This window comes from Dendronephthya gigantea, unplaced genomic scaffold (assembly GCF_004324835.1).
Source record: "Dendronephthya gigantea isolate DGI-Jeju-01 unplaced genomic scaffold, DenGig_1.0 000384F, whole genome shotgun sequence".
Taxonomy (NCBI): Eukaryota; Metazoa; Cnidaria; class Anthozoa; order Malacalcyonacea; family Nephtheidae; genus Dendronephthya; species Dendronephthya gigantea.
Genome location: NW_021163394.1, coordinates 41,094 through 57,531, shown reverse-complemented (window position 1 = coordinate 57,531; position 16,438 = coordinate 41,094). Strand labels below are relative to the sequence as shown.

General features: G+C 33.5%; 4 long non-coding RNA genes across 4 annotated transcripts; all 4 read right to left on the bottom strand.

The window, feature by feature from the left end:
* Positions 1-4,343: 4,343 nt before the first annotated feature.
* On the bottom strand, positions 4,344-6,125 carry LOC114542729. The gene is made up of 3 exons (XR_003689742.1): positions 6,052-6,125; positions 5,137-5,208; positions 4,344-4,401 (listed from the first exon to the last, which is right to left on the bottom strand). It is a non-coding gene; the product is annotated as an uncharacterized LOC114542729 (long non-coding RNA).
* Positions 6,126-6,977: 852 nt separating this feature from the next.
* LOC114542727 lies at positions 6,978-8,659 on the bottom strand. Its single transcript, XR_003689741.1, has 3 exons — positions 8,585-8,659; positions 7,775-7,846; positions 6,978-7,035 (listed from the first exon to the last, which is right to left on the bottom strand). It is a non-coding gene; the product is annotated as an uncharacterized LOC114542727 (long non-coding RNA).
* Positions 8,660-11,240: 2,581 nt separating this feature from the next.
* LOC114542726 lies at positions 11,241-12,917 on the bottom strand. The gene is made up of 3 exons (XR_003689740.1): positions 12,843-12,917; positions 12,029-12,100; positions 11,241-11,298 (listed from the first exon to the last, which is right to left on the bottom strand). It is a non-coding gene; the product is annotated as an uncharacterized LOC114542726 (long non-coding RNA).
* Positions 12,918-13,773: 856 nt separating this feature from the next.
* Positions 13,774-15,453, bottom strand: LOC114542725. The gene is made up of 3 exons (XR_003689739.1): positions 15,379-15,453; positions 14,568-14,639; positions 13,774-13,831 (listed from the first exon to the last, which is right to left on the bottom strand). It is a non-coding gene; the product is annotated as an uncharacterized LOC114542725 (long non-coding RNA).
* Positions 15,454-16,438: the final 985 nt, after the last annotated feature.

Below are 16,438 nucleotides of genomic sequence, written 5' to 3'. Positions count from 1 at the left end.
TTTATTTCAGGTAGGAAATTTCTTTTCATATAGAAAAGGGAATGTATAACCTTGTATAAAGGTGTTTTGTTAGTCATTGTAAAGTGTCCTATACCATGCAATATCTAATTTGAATCAGGGCACCTACTCCTAGTCAAAGCTAGAGCCTGCACTATATTATAATGGATTAGCAAAGGCCAAGGAACACTAAGATGCGCACTTGAATGCCTGTGTTTTAATTGACTGCATTTTCATATAATACACGATTTTTGTTACTCAGTAAGCTATAAATTATTAAGTAAATACCTTCTATACTTGGCAGAGTATCGTCCTCGCTTCCTGCATTTCTGCTGCCATCCCTATTTTGCTCATCAACCACTTAAGAATACAAAATTAGGTTTTAAATTGAATGTTTTAATCGATGTTCTATTTTAAATTTTTATATTAATTGTCTGCAAAAGATTTAAGTAAATGGGTGATGCTGCTGAACGAATCTACCCAATTTTTAGGTAAGTTTCTTCCAATGTCTCACGACTAAAACGAATGACATGATGCTATGAAATTCACGTATAAACTTTTGAGGTCAGTTGCTTGCCATATCTTATAACTAAAGGGGATAATCTTTATTCGTTCGAACTCTTCATCCCTGAAGCTTTTTTATGAAACATTCAATGGTTAAAAAAGACACTTTTTTCTCATATAGCAGAGAATTCTCGACTCGATCCTATCCCTGCCTAATAATGACTGCACTTCCATGTTATATACAATTTTTCTTACTCGTGGCTTACAAAATTAGGCTTCAGAGTGATTATTTAATTCTTTTTTGATACTTTACTTCAGGTAGAAAATTTCTTTCCATAGAAAAAGGAATATATAACCTTGTATAAAGGTGTTTTGTTAGTCATTGTAAAGTGTCCTATGCCATGCAATCTCTAGTTTGAATCAGGGCACCTACACCAAGTCAAAGCTAGAGCCTGCACTATATTATAATTCTAATGCAAGGCCAAGGAACACTAAGATGCGCACTTGAATGCCTGTGTTTTAGATGACTGCACTTTCATATAATACACAATTTTTGTTACTCAGTAAGCTATAAATATTAACTAAATACCTTCTATACTTGGCAGAGGATCCACTTCGCTTCCTGCATTTCTGCTGCCATCCCTATTTTGCTCATCAACCACTTAAGAATACAAAATTAGGTTTTAAATTCAAGGTTTTAATCGATGTTCTATTTTAAGGTCTTTTTATATTAATTGTCTGCAAAAGATTTAAGTAAATGCGTGATGCTGCTGAACGAATCTACCCAATTTTTAGGTAAGTTTCTTGCAATGTCTCACGACTAAAACGAATGACATGATGCTATGAAATTCACGTATAAACGTTTGAGGTCAGTTGCTTGCAATATCTTATAACTAAAGGGAATAATCTTTATTCGTTCGAACTCTTCATCCCTGAAGCTTTTTTATGAAACATTCAATGGTTAAAAAAGACACTTTTTTCTCATATAGCATAGAATTCTAGACTCGATCCTTTCCCTGCCTAATAATGACTGCACTTCCATGTAATTTACAATTTGTGTTAGTCGCGGCTCACAAAATTAGGCTTCAGAGTGATTATTTAATTCTTCGTTGATATTTTATTTCAGGTAGGAAATTTCTTTCATATAGAAAAGGGAATGTATAACCTTGTATAAAGGTGTTTTGTTAGTCATTGTAAAGTGTCCTACCATGCAATATCTAATTTGAATCAGGGCACCTACTCCTAGTCAAAGCTAGAGCCTGCACTATATTATAATGGATTAGCAAAGGCCAAGGAACACTAAGATGCGCACTTGAATGCCTGTGTTTTAATTGACTGCACTTTCATATAATACACGATTTTGTTACTCAGTAAGCTATAAATTATTAAAGTATACCTTCTATACTTGGCAGAGTATCGTCCTCGCTTCCTGCATTTCTGCTGCCATCCCTATTTTGCTCATCAACCACTTAAGAATACAAAATTAGGTTTTAAATTGAATGTTTTAATCGATGTTCTATTTTAAAGTATTTTTATATTAATTGTCTGCAAAAGATTTAAGTAAATGGGTGATGCTGCTGAACGAATCTACCCAATTTTTAGGTAAGTTTCTTCCAATGTCTCACGACTAAAACGAATGACATGATGCTATGAAATTCACGTATAAACGTTTGAGGTCAGTTGCTTGCATATCTTATAACTAAAGGGAATAATCTTTATTCGTTCGAACTCTTCATCCCTGAAGCTTTTTTATGAAACATTCAATGGTTAAAAAAGACACTTTTTTCTCATATAGCATAGAATTCTAGACTCGATCCTTTCCCTGCCTAATAATGACTGCACTTCCATGTAATTTACAATTTGTGTTAGTCGCGGCTCACAAAATTAGGCTTCAGAGTGATTATTTAATTCTTCGTTGATATTTTATTTCAGGTAGGAAATTTCTTTTCATATAGAAAAGGGAATGTATAACCTTGTATAAAGGTGTTTTGTTAGTCATTGTAAAGTGTCCTATACCATGCAATATCTAATTTGAATCAGGGCACCTACTCCTAGTCAAAGCTAGAGCCTGCACTATATTATAATGGATTAGCAAAGGCCAAGGAACACTAAGATGCGCACTTGAATGCCTGTGTTTTAATTGACTGCTTTTCATATAATACACGATTTTTGTTACTCAGTAAGCTATAAATTATTAAGTAAATACCTTCTATACTTGGCAGAGTATCGTCCTCGCTTCCTGCATTTCTGCTGCCATCCCTATTTTGCTCATCAACCACTTAAGAATACAAAATTAGGTTTTAAATTGAATGTTTTAATCGATGTTCTATTTTAAAGTATTTTTATATTAATTGTCTGCAAAAGATTTAAGTAAATGGGTGATGCTGCTGAACGAGTCTACCCAATTTTTAGGTAAGTTTCTTCCAATGTCTCACGACTAAAACGAATGACATGATGCTATGAAATTCACGTATAAACTTTTGAGGTCAGTTGCTTGCCATATCTTATAACTAAAGGGGATAATCTTTATTCGTTCGAACTCTTCATCCCTGAAGCTTTTTTATGAAACATTCAATGGTTAAAAAAGACACTTTTTTCTCATATAGCAGAGAATTCTCGACTCGATCCTATCCCTGCCTAATAATGACTGCACTTCCATGTTATATACAATTTTTCTTACTCGTGGCTTACAAAATTAGGCTTCAGAGTGATTATTTAATTCTTTTTTGATACTTTACTTCGGGTAGAAAATTTCTTTCCATAGAAAAAGGAATATATAACCTTGTATAAAGGTGTTTTGTTAGTCATTGTAAAGTGTCCTATGCCATGCAATCTCTAGTTTGAATCAGGGCACCTACACCAAGTCAAAGCTAGAGCCTGCACTATATTATAATTCTAATGCAAAGGCCAAGGAACACTAAGATGCGCACTTGAATGCCTGTGTTTTAGATGACTGCACTTTCATATAATACACAATTTTTGTTACTCAGTAAGCTATAAATTATTAACTAAATACCTTCTATACTTGGCAGAGGATCCACTTCGCTTCCTGCATTTCTGCTGCCATCCCTATTTTGCTCATCAACCACTTAAGAATACAAAATTAGGTTTTAAATTCAAGGTTTTAATCGATGTTCTATTTTAAGGTCTTTTTATATTAATTGTCTGCAAAAGATTTAAGTAAATGCGTGATGCTGCTGAACGAATCTACCCAATTTTTAGGTAAGTTTCTTGCAATGTCTCACGACTAAAACGAATGACATGATGCTATGAAATTCACGTATAAACGTTTGAGGTCAGTTGCTTGCAATATCTTATAACTAAAGGGAATAATCTTTATTCGTTCGAACTCTTCATCCCTGAAGCTTTTTTATGAAACATTCAATGGTTAAAAAAGACACTTTTTTCTCATATAGCATAGAATTCTAGACTCGATCCTTTCCCTGCCTAATAATGACTGCACTTCCATGTAATTTACAATTTGTGTTAGTCGCGGCTCACAAAATTAGGCTTCAGAGTGATTATTTAATTCTTCGTTGATATTTTATTTCAGGTAGGAAATTTCTTTTCATATAGAAAAGGGAATGTATAACCTTGTATAAAGGTGTTTTGTTAGTCATTGTAAAGTGTCCTATACCATGCAATATCTAATTTGAATCAGGGCACCTACTCCTAGTCAAAGCTAGAGCCTGCACTATATTATAATGGATTAGCAAAGGCCAAGGAACACTAAGATGCGCACTTGAATGCCTGTGTTTTAATTGACTGCATTTTCATATAATACACGATTTTTGTTACTCAGTAAGCTATAAATTATTAAGTAAATACCTTCTATACTTGGCAGAGTATCGTCCTCGCTTCCTGCATTTCTGCTGCCATCCCTATTTTGCTCATCAACCACTTAAGAATACAAAATTAGGTTTTAAATTGAATGTTTTAATCGATGTTCTATTTTAAAGTATTTTTATATTAATTGTCTGCAAAAGATTTAAGTAAATGGGTGATGCTGCTGAACGAATCTACCCAATTTTTAGGTAAGTTTCTTCCAATGTCTCACGACTAAAACGAATGACATGATGCTATGAAATTCACGTATAAACTTTTGAGGTCAGTTGCTTGCCATATCTTATAACTAAAGGGGTAATCTTTATTCGTTCGAACTCTTCATCCCTGAAGCTTTTTTATGAAACATTCAATGGTTAAAAAAGACACTTTTTTCTCATATAGCAGAGAATTCTCGACTCGATCCTATCCCTGCCTAATAATGACTGCACTTCCATGTTATATACAATTTTTCTTACTCGTGGCTTACAAAATTAGGCTTCAGAGTGATTATTTAATTCTTTTTGATACTTTACTTCGGGTAGAAAATTTCTTTCCATAGAAAAAGGAATTATAACCTTGTATAAAGGTGTTTTGTTAGTCATTGTAAAGTGTCCTATGCCATGCAATCTCTAGTTTGAATCAGGGCACCTACACCAAGTCAAAGCTAGAGCCTGCACTATATTATAATTCTAATGCAAAGGCCAAGGAACACTAAGATGCGCACTTGAATGCCTGTGTTTTAGATGACTGCACTTTCATATAATACACAATTTTTGTTACTCAGTAAGCTATAAATTATTAACTAAATACCTTCTATACTTGGCAGAGGATCCACTTCGCTTCCTGCATTTCTGCTGCCATCCCTATTTTGCTCATCAACCACTTAAGAATACAAAATTAGGTTTTAAATTCAATGTTTTAATCGATGTTCTATTTTAAGGTCTTTTTATATTAATTGTCTGCAAAAGATTTAAGTAAATGCGTGATGCTGCTGAACGAATCTACCCAATTTTTAGGTAAGTTTCTTCCAATATCTCACGACTAAAACGAATGTTAAACCATGCATTTCAGTAATGATTTTATTCTCTATCTCAATTGATGTTTTAATTTTTGGAATTTTGTTATGTTCGTCTGCATGCAAAACATTCAATGAATTACGTGATGCTATGAAATTCACATGTCAAATTTTGAGGTCAGTTGCTTGCAATATCTTATAACTAAAGGGGATAATCTTTATTCGTTCGAACTCTTCATCCCTGAAGCTTTTTTATGAAACATTCAATGGTTAAAAAAGGCACTTTTTTCTCATATAGCAGAGAATTCTAGACTCGATCCTTTCCCTGCCTAATAATGACTGCACTTCCATGTTATATACTATTTTTCTTGCTCGCGTAGCTCACAAAATTATATTTCAGAGTGACTATTTAATTCTTCGTTGATATTTTACTGCAGGTAGGAAATTTCTTTCAATAGAAAAAGGAATGTATAACCTTGTATAAAGGTGTTTTGTTAGTCATTGTAAAGTGTCCCATACCATGCAATCTCTAGTTTTAATCAGGGGGCACCTACTCCTAGTCAAAGCTAGAGCTTGCACTATTTTAATTGTAATGCTAAGGCTAAGGAACACTAAGATGCGCAGTTTAATGCCTGTGTTTTAATTGACTGCACTCTTCTATAATACCCGATTTTTGTTTCTCAGTAAGCTATAAATTATTAGGTAAATACCTTCAACACTTGGCAGAGTATCCTCTTCGCTTCCTGCATTTCTGCTGCCATCCCTATTTTGCTCATCAACCACTAAATAATACAAAAGTAGGTTTTAGATTGAATGTTTTAATCGATTTTCTATTTCAACGTATTTTTATATTAATTGTCTGCAAAAGATTTAAGTAAATGGGTGATGCTGTGGAACAATCTACCCAATTTTTGGGTAAGTTGCTTCCAATGTCTTACGACTAAAACGAATAAAGCTAACCCATGCATTTCAGTAATGATTTATTCTCTATTTCAATTGATGTTTTCATTTTTGGAATTTGTTATGTTCGTCTGCATGCAAAACATTCAATGAATTACGTGATGCTATGAAATTCACGTATAAAATTTTGAGGTCAGTTGCTTGCCATATCTTATAACTAAAGGGGATAATCTTTATTCGTTCGAAATCTTCATCCCTGAAGCTTTTTTATGAAACATTCAATGGTTAAAAAAGACACTTTTTTTCTCATATAGCAGAGAATTCTCGACTCGATCCTTTCCTCCCTAATAATGACTGCACTTCAATATAATTTACAATTTGTGTTAGTCGCGGCTCACAAAATTAGGCTTCACAGTGATTATTTAATTCTTCGTTGATATTTTACTTCAGGTAGGAAATTTCTTTCCATAGAAAAGGGAATGTATAACCTTGTATAAAGGTGTTTTGTTAGTCATTGTAAAGTGTCCCATACCATGCAATATCTAATTTGAATCAGGGCACGTACTCCTAGTCAAAGCTAGAGCCTGCACTATATTATATGGATTAGCAAAGGCCAAGGAACACTAAGATGCGCACTTGAATGCCTGTGTTTTAATAGACTGCACTTTCGTATAATACACGATTTTTGTTACTCAGTAAGCTATAAATTATTCAGTAAATACCTTCTATACTTGGCAGAGTATCGTCCTCGCTTCCTGCATTTCTGCTGCCATCCCTATTTTGCTCATCAACCACTTAAGAATACAAAATTAGGTTTTAAATTGAATGTTTTAATCGATGTTCTATTTTAACGTATTTTTATGTTAATTGTCTGCAAAAGATTTAAGTAAATGGGTGATGCTGCTGAACGAATCTACCCAATTTTTAGGTAAGTTTCTTCCAATGTCTCACGACTAAAACGAAAGACATGATGCTATGAAATTCACGTATAAATTTTGAGGTCAGTTGCTTGCCATATCTTATAACTAAAGGGGATAATCTTTATTCGTTCGAAATCTTCATCCCTGAAGCTTTTTTATGAAACATTCAATGGTTAAAAAAGACACTTTTTTCTCATACTATAGCAGAGAATTCTCGACTCGATCCTTTCCCTGCCTAATAATGACTGCACTTCCATGTTATATACAATTTTTCTTACTCGTGGCTTACAAAATTATGCTTCGGAGTGATTATTTAATTCTTTTTTGATACTTTACTTCGGGTAGAAAATTTCTTTCAATAGAAAAAGGAATTTATAACCTTGTATAAAAGTGTTTTGTTAGTCATTGTAAAGTGTCCTATACCATGCAATCTCTAGTTTGAATCAGGGCACCTACACCTAGTCAAAGCTAGAGCCTGCACTATATTATAATTCTAATGGAAAGGCCAAGGAACACTAAGATGCGCATTGAATGCCTGTGTTTTAATTGACTGCACTTTCATATAATACACAATTTTTGTTACTCAGTAAGCTATAAATTATTAACTAAATACCTTCTATACTTGGCAGAGGATCCACTTCGCTTCCTGCATTTCTGCTGCCATCCCTATTTTGCTCATCAACCACTTAAGAATACAAAATTAGGTTTTAAATTCAAGGTTTTAATCGATGTTCTATTTTAAGGTCTTTTTATATTAATTGTCTGCAAAAGATTTAAGTAAATGCGTGATGCTGCTGAACGAATCTACCCAATTTTTAGGTAAGTTTCTTCCAATGTCTCACGACTAAAACGAATGACATGCATGATGCTATGAAATTCACGTATAAACGTTTGAGGTCAGTTGCTTGCCATATCTTATAACTAAAGGGATAATCTTTATTCGTTCGAATCTTCATCCCTGAAGCTTTTTATGAAACATTCAATGGTTAAAAAAGACACTTTTTTCTCATATAGCAGAGAATTCTCGACTCGATCCTTTCCCTGCCTAATAATGACTGCACTTCCATGTTATATACAATTTTTCTTACTCGTGGCTTACAAAATTAGGCTTCAGAGTGATTATTTAATTCTTTTTTGATACTTTACTTCAGGTAGGAAATTTCTATCCATAGAAAACGAATGTATAACCTTGTATAAAGGTGTTTTGTTAGTCATTGTAAAGTGTCCTATACCATGCAATATCGAAATTTAATCAGGGCACCTACTCCTAGTCAAAGCTAGAGCCTGCACTATATTATAATGGATTAGCAAAGGCCAAGGAACACTAAGATGCGCATTTGAATGCCTGTGTTTTAATTGACTGCACTTTCATATAATACACGATTTTTGTTACTCAGTAAGCTATAAATTATTAAGTAAATACCTTCAACACTTGGCAGAGTATCCTCTTCGCCTCCTGCATTTCTGCTGCCATCGCTATTTTGCTCATCAACCACTTAAGAATACAAAAGTAGGTTTTAGATTGAATGTTTTAATCGATGTTTTATTTTAAGTATTTTTATATTAATTGTCTGCAAAAGATTTAAGTAAATGGGTGATGCTTCGAACGATTCTACCCAATTTTGGGTAAGTTGTTGCAATTTCTCAGGACTAAAACGAATAATGTTAACCCATGCATTTCAGTAATGATTTTATTCTCTATCTCAATTGATGTTTTAATTTTTGGAATTTGCTTATGTTCGTCTGCATGCAAAACATTCAATGAATTACGTGATGCTATGAAATTCACGTATAAATTTTGAGGTCAGTTGCTTGCCATATCTTATAACTAAAGGGGATAATCTTTATTCGTTCGAAATCTTCATCCCTGAAGCTTTTTTATGAAACATTCAATGGTTAAAAAAGACACTTTTTTCTCATATAGCAGAGAATTCTCGACTCGATCCTTTCCCTGCCTAATAATGACTGCACTTCAATATAATTTACAATTTGTGTTAGTCGCGGCTCACAAAATTAGGCTTCACAGTGATTATTTAATTCTTCGTTGATATTTTACTTCAGGTAGGAAATTTCTTTCCATAGAAAAGGGAATGTATAACCTTGTATAAAGGTGTTTTGTTAGTCATTGTAAAGTGTCCATACCATGCAATATCTAATTTGAATCAGGGCACGTACTCCTAGTCAAAGCTAGAGCCTGCACTATATATATTATAATGGATTAGCAAAGGCCAAGGAACACTAAGATGCGCACTTGAATGCCTGTGTTTTAATAGACTGCACTTTCGTATAATACACGATTTTTGTTACTCAGTAAGCTATAAATTATTCAGTAAATACCTTCTATACTTGGCAGAGTATCGTCCTCGCTTCCTGCATTTCTGCTGCCATCCCTATTTTGCTCATCAACCACTTAAGAATACAAAATTAGGTTTTAAATTGAATGTTTTAATCGATGTTCTATTTTAACGTATTTTTATGTTAATTGTCTGCAAAAATTTAAGTAATGGGTGATGCTGCTGAACGAATCTACCCAATTTTTAGGTAAGTTTCTTCCAATGTCTCACGACTAAAACGAAAGACATGATGCTATGAAATTCACGTATAAAATTTTGAGGTCAGTTGCTTGCCATATCTTATAACTAAAGGGGATAATCTTTATTCGTTCGAAATCTTCATCCCTGAAGCTTTTTTATGAAACATTCAATGGTTAAAAAAGACACTTTTTTCTCATACTATAGCAGAGAATTCTCGACTCGATCCTTTCCCTGCCTAATAATGACTGCACTTCCATGTTATATACTATTTTTCTTGCTCGCGTAGCTCACAAAATTATATTTCAGAGTGACTATTTAATTCTTCTTGTATTTTACTGCAGGTAGGAAATTTCTTTCAATAGAAAAAGGAATGTATAACCTTGTATAAAGGTGTTTTGTTAGTCATTGTAAAGTGTCCCATACCATGCAATCTCTAGTTTTAATCAGGGGGCACCTACTCCTAGTCAAAGCTAGAGCTTGCACTATATTATAATTGTAATGCTAAGGCTAAGGAACACTAAGATGCGCAGTTTAATGCCTGTGTTTTAATTGACTGCACTTTCTTATAATACCCGATTTTTGTTTCTCAGTAAGCTATAAATTATTAGGTAAATACCTTCAACACTTGGCAGAGTATCCTCTTCGCTTCCTGCATTTCTGCTGCCATCCCTATTTTGCTCATCAACCACTAAATAATACAAAAGTAGGTTTTAGATTGAATGTTTTAATCGATTTTCTATTTCAACGTATTTTATATTAATTGTCTGCAAAAGATTTAAGTAAATGGGTGATGCTGTGGAACAAATCTACCCAATTTTTGGGTAAGTTGCTTCCAATGTCTTACGACTAAAACGAATAAAGCTAACCCATGCATTTCAGTAATGATTTTATTCTATATTTCAATTGATGTTTTCATTTTTGGAATTTGGTTATGTTCGTCTGCATGCAAAACATTCAATGAATTACGTGATGCTATGAAATTCACGTATAAAATTTTGAGGTCAGTTGCTTGCCATATCTTATAACTAAAGGGGATAATCTTTATTCGTTCGAAATCTTCATCCCTGAAGCTTTTTTATGAAACATTCAATGGTTAAAAAAGACACTTTTTTTCTCATATAGCAGAGAATTCTCGACTCGATCCTTTCCCTCCCTAATAATGACTGCACTTCAATATTTTACAATTTGTGTTAGTCGCGGCTCACAAAATTAGGCTTCACAGTGATTATTTAATTCTTCGTTGATATTTTACTTCAGGTAGGAAATTTCTTTCCATAGAAAAGGGAATGTATAACCTTGTATAAAGGTGTTTTGTTAGTCATTGTAAAGTGTCCATACCATGCAATATCTAATTTGAATCAGGGCACGTACTCCTAGTCAAAGCTAGAGCCTGCACTATATATTTATAATGGATTAGCAAAGGCCAAGGAACACTAAGATGCGCACTTGAATGCCTGTGTTTTAATGACTGCACTTTCGTATAATACACGATTTTTGTTACTCAGTAAGCTATAAATTATTCAGTAAATACCTTCTATACTTGGCAGAGTATCGTCCTCGCTTCCTGCATTTCTGCTGCCATCCCTATTTTGCTCATCAACCACTTAAGAATACAAAATTAGGTTTTAAATTGAATGTTTTAATCGATGTTCTATTTTAACGTATTTATGTTAATTGTCTGCAAAAGATTTAAGTAAATGGGTGATGCTGCTGAACGAATCTACCCAATTTTTAGGTAAGTTTCTTCCAATGTCTCACGACTAAAACGAAAGACATGATGCTATGAAATTCACGTATAAATTTTGAGGTCAGTTGCTTGCCATATCTTATAACTAAAGGGGATAATCTTTATTCGTTCGAAATCTTCATCCCTGAAGCTTTTTTATGAAACATTCAATGGTTAAAAAGACACTTTTTCTCATATAGCAGAGAATTCTCGACTCGATCCTTTCCCTGCCTAATAATGACTGCACTTCCATGTTATATACAATTTTTCTTACTCGTGGCTTACAAAATTATGCTTCGGAGTGATTATTTAATTCTTTTTGATACTTTACTTCGGGTAGAAAATTTCTTTCAATAGAAAAAGGAATTTATAACCTTGTATAAAGTGTTTTGTTAGTCATTGTAAAGTGTCCTATACCATGCAATCTCTAGTTTGAATCAGGGCACCTACACCTAGTCAAAGCTAGAGCCTGCACTATATTATAATTCTAATGGAAAGGCCAAGGAACACTAAGATGCGCATTGAATGCCTGTGTTTTAATTGACTGCACTTTCATATAATACACAATTTTTGTTACTCAGTAAGCTATAAATTATTAACTAAATACCTTCTATACTTGGCAGAGGATCCACTTCGCTTCCTGCATTTCTGCTGCCATCCCTATTTTGCTCATCAACCACTTAAGAATACAAAATTAGGTTTTAAATTCAAGGTTTTAATCGATGTTCTATTTTAAGGTCTTTTTATATTAATTGTCTGCAAAAGATTTAAGTAAATGCGTGATGCTGCTGAACGAATCTACCCAATTTTTAGGTAAGTTTCTTCCAATGTCTCACGACTAAAACGAATGACATGCATGATGCTATGAAATTCACGTATAAACGTTTGAGGTCAGTTGCTTGCCATATCTTATAACTAAAGGGGATAATCTTTATTCGTTCGAAATCTTCATCCCTGAAGCTTTTTTATGAAACATTCAATGGTTAAAAAAGACACTTTTTTCTCATATAGCAGAGAATTCTCGACTCGATCCTTTCCCTGCCTAATAATGACTGCACTTCCATGTTATATACAATTTTTCTTACTCGTGGCTTACAAAATTAGGCTTCAGAGTGATTATTTAATTCTTTTTTGATACTTTACTTCAGGTAGGAAATTTCTATCCATAGAAAAACGAATGTATAACCTTGTATAAAGGTGTTTTGTTAGTCATTGTAAAGTGTCCTATACCATGCAATATCGAAATTTAATCAGGGCACCTACTCCTAGTCAAAGCTAGAGCCTGCACTATATTATAATGGATTAGCAAAGGCCAAGGAACACTAAGATGCGCATTTGAATGCCTGTGTTTTAATTGACTGCACTTTCATATAATACACGATTTTTGTTACTCAGTAAGCTATAAATTATTAAGTAAATACCTTCAACACTTGGCAGAGTATCCTCTTCGCCTCCTGCATTTCTGCTGCCATCGCTATTTTGCTCATCAACCACTTAAGAATACAAAAGTAGGTTTTAGATTGAATGTTTTAATCGATGTTTTATTTTAAGGTTTTTATATTAATTGTCTGCAAAAGATTTAAGTAAATGGGTGATGCTTTCGAACGATTCTACCCAATTTTTGGGTAAGTTGTTTGCAATTTCTCAGGACTAAAACGAATAATGTTAACCCATGCATTTCAGTAATGATTTTATTCTCTATCTCAATTGATGTTTTAATTTTTGGAATTTGTTATGTTCGTCTGCATGCAAAACATTCAATGAATTACGTGATGCTATGAAATTCACGTATAAAATTTTGAGGTCAGTTGCTTGCCATATCTTATAACTAAAGGGGATAATCTTTATTCGTTCGAAATCTTCATCCCTGAAGCTTTTTTATGAAACATTCAATGGTTAAAAAAGACACTTTTTTCTCATATAGCAGAGAATTCTCGACTCGATCCTTTCCCTGCCTAATAATGACTGCACTTCAATATAATTTACAATTTGTGTTAGTCGCGGCTCACAAAATTAGGCTTCACAGTGATTATTTAATTCTTCGTTGATATTTTACTTCAGGTAGGAAATTTCTTTCCATAGAAAAGGGAATGTATAACCTTGTATAAAGGTGTTTTGTTAGTCATTGTAAAGTGTCCCATACCATGCAATATCTAATTTGAATCAGGGCACGTACTCCTAGTCAAAGCTAGAGCCTGCACTATATATATTATAATGGATTAGCAAAGGCCAAGGAACACTAAGATGCGCACTTGAATGCCTGTGTTTTAATAGACTGCACTTTCGTATAATACACGATTTTTGTTACTCAGTAAGCTATAAATTATTCAGTAAATACCTTCTATACTTGGCAGAGTATCGTCCTCGCTTCCTGCATTTCTGCTGCCATCCCTATTTTGCTCATCAACCACTTAAGAATACAAAATTAGGTTTTAAATTGAATGTTTTAATCGATGTTCTATTTTAACGTATTTTATTAATTGTCTGCAAAAGATTTAAGTAAATGGGTGATGCTGCTGAACGAATCTACCCAATTTTTAGGTAAGTTTCTTCCAATGTCTCACGACTAAAACGAAAGACATGATGCTATGAAATTCACGTATAAAATTTTGAGGTCAGTTGCTTGCCATATCTTATAACTAAAGGGGATAATCTTTATTCGTTCGAAATCTTCATCCCTGAAGCTTTTTTATGAAACATTCAATGGTTAAAAAAGACACTTTTTTCTCATACTATAGCAGAGAATTCTCGACTCGATCCTTTCCCTGCCTAATAATGACTGCACTTCCATGTTATATACAATTTTTCTTACTCGTGGCTTACAAAATTATGCTTCGGAGTGATTATTTAATTCTTTTTTGATACTTTACTTCAGGTAGAAATTTCTTTCAATAGAAAAAGGAATTTATAACCTTGTATAAAAGTGTTTTGTTAGTCATTGTAAAGTGTCCTATACCATGCAATCTCTAGTTTGAATCAGGGCACCTACACCTAGTCAAAGCTAGAGCCTGCACTATATTATAATTCTAATGGAAAGGCCAAGGAACACTAAGATGCGCATTGAATGCCTGTGTTTTAATTGACTGCACTTTCATATAATACACAATTTTTGTTACTCAGTAAGCTATAAATTATTAACTAAATACCTTCTATACTTGGCAGAGGATCCACTTCGCTTCCTGCATTTCTGCTGCCATCCCTATTTTGCTCATCAACCACTTAAGAATACAAAATTAGGTTTTAAATTCAAGGTTTTAATCGATGTTCTATTTTAAGGTCTTTTTATATTAATTGTCTGCAAAAGATTTAAGTAAATGCGTGATGCTGCTGAACGAATCTACCCAATTTTTAGGTAAGTTTCTTCCAATGTCTCACGACTAAAACGAATGACATGCATGATGCTATGAAATTCACGTATAAACGTTTGAGGTCAGTTGCTTGCCATATCTTATAACTAAAGGGGATAATCTTTATTCGTTCGAATCTTCATCCCTGAAGCTTTTTTATGAAACATTCAATGGTTAAAAAGACACTTTTTTCTCATATAGCAGAGAATTCTCGACTCGATCCTTTCCCTGCCTAATAATGACTGCACTTCCATGTTATATACAATTTTTCTTACTCGTGGCTTACAAAATTAGGCTTCAGAGTGATTATTTAATTCTTTTTGATACTTTACTTCAGGTAGGAAATTTCTATCCATAGAAAAACGAATGTATAACCTTGTATAAAGGTGTTTTGTTAGTCATTGTAAAGTGTCCTATACCATGCAATATCGAATTTGAATCAGGGCACCTACTCCTAGTCAAAGCTAGAGCCTGCACTATATTATAATGGATTAGCAAAGGCCAAGGAACACTAAGATGCGCATTTGAATGCCTGTGTTTTAATTGACTGCACTTTCATATAATACACGATTTTTGTTACTCAGTAAGCTATAAATTATTAAGTAAATACCTTCAACACTTGGCAGAGTATCCTCTTCGCCTCCTGCATTTCTGCTGCCATCGCTATTTTGCTCATCAACCACTTAAGAATACAAAAGTAGGTTTTAGATTGAATGTTTTAATCGATGTTTTATTTTAAGGTATTTTTATATTAATTGTCTGCAAAAGATTTAAGTAAATGGGTGATGCTTTCGAACGATTCTACCCAATTTTTGGGTAAGTTGTTTGCAATTTCTCAGGACTAAAACGAATAATGTTAACCCATGCATTTCAGTAATGATTTTATTCTCTATCTCAATTGATGTTTTAATTTTTGGAATTTGGTTATGTTCGTCTGCATGCAAAACATTCAATGAATTACGTGATGCTATGAAATTCACGTATAAAATTTTGAGGTCAGTTGCTTGCCATATCTTATAACTAAAGGGGATAATCTTTATTCGTTCGAAATCTTCATCCCTGAAGCTTTTTTATGAAACATTCAATGGTTAAAAAAGACACTTTTTTCTCATATAGCAGAGAATTCTCGACTCGATCCTTTCCCTGCCTAATAATGACTGCACTTCAATATAATTTACAATTTGTGTTAGTCGCGGCTCACAAAATTAGGCTTCACAGTGATTATTTAATTCTTCGTTGATATTTTACTTCAGGTAGGAAATTTCTTTCCATAGAAAAGGGAATGTATAACCTTGTATAAAGGTGTTTTGTTAGTCATTGTAAAGTGTCCCATACCATGCAATATCTAATTTGAATCAGGGCACGTACTCCTAGTCAAAGCTAGAGCCTGCACTATATATATTATAATGGATTAGCAAAGGCCAAGGAACACTAAGATGCGCACTTGAATGCCTGTGTTTTAATGACTGCACTTTCGTATAATACACGTTTTTGTTACTCAGTAAGCTATAAATTATTCAGTAAATACCTTCTATACTTGGCAGAGTATCGTCCTCGCTTCCTGCATTTCTGCTGCCATCCCTATTTTGCTCATCAACCACTTAAGAATACAAAATTAGGTTTTAAATTGAATGTTTTAATCGATGTTCTATTTTAACGTATTTTTATGT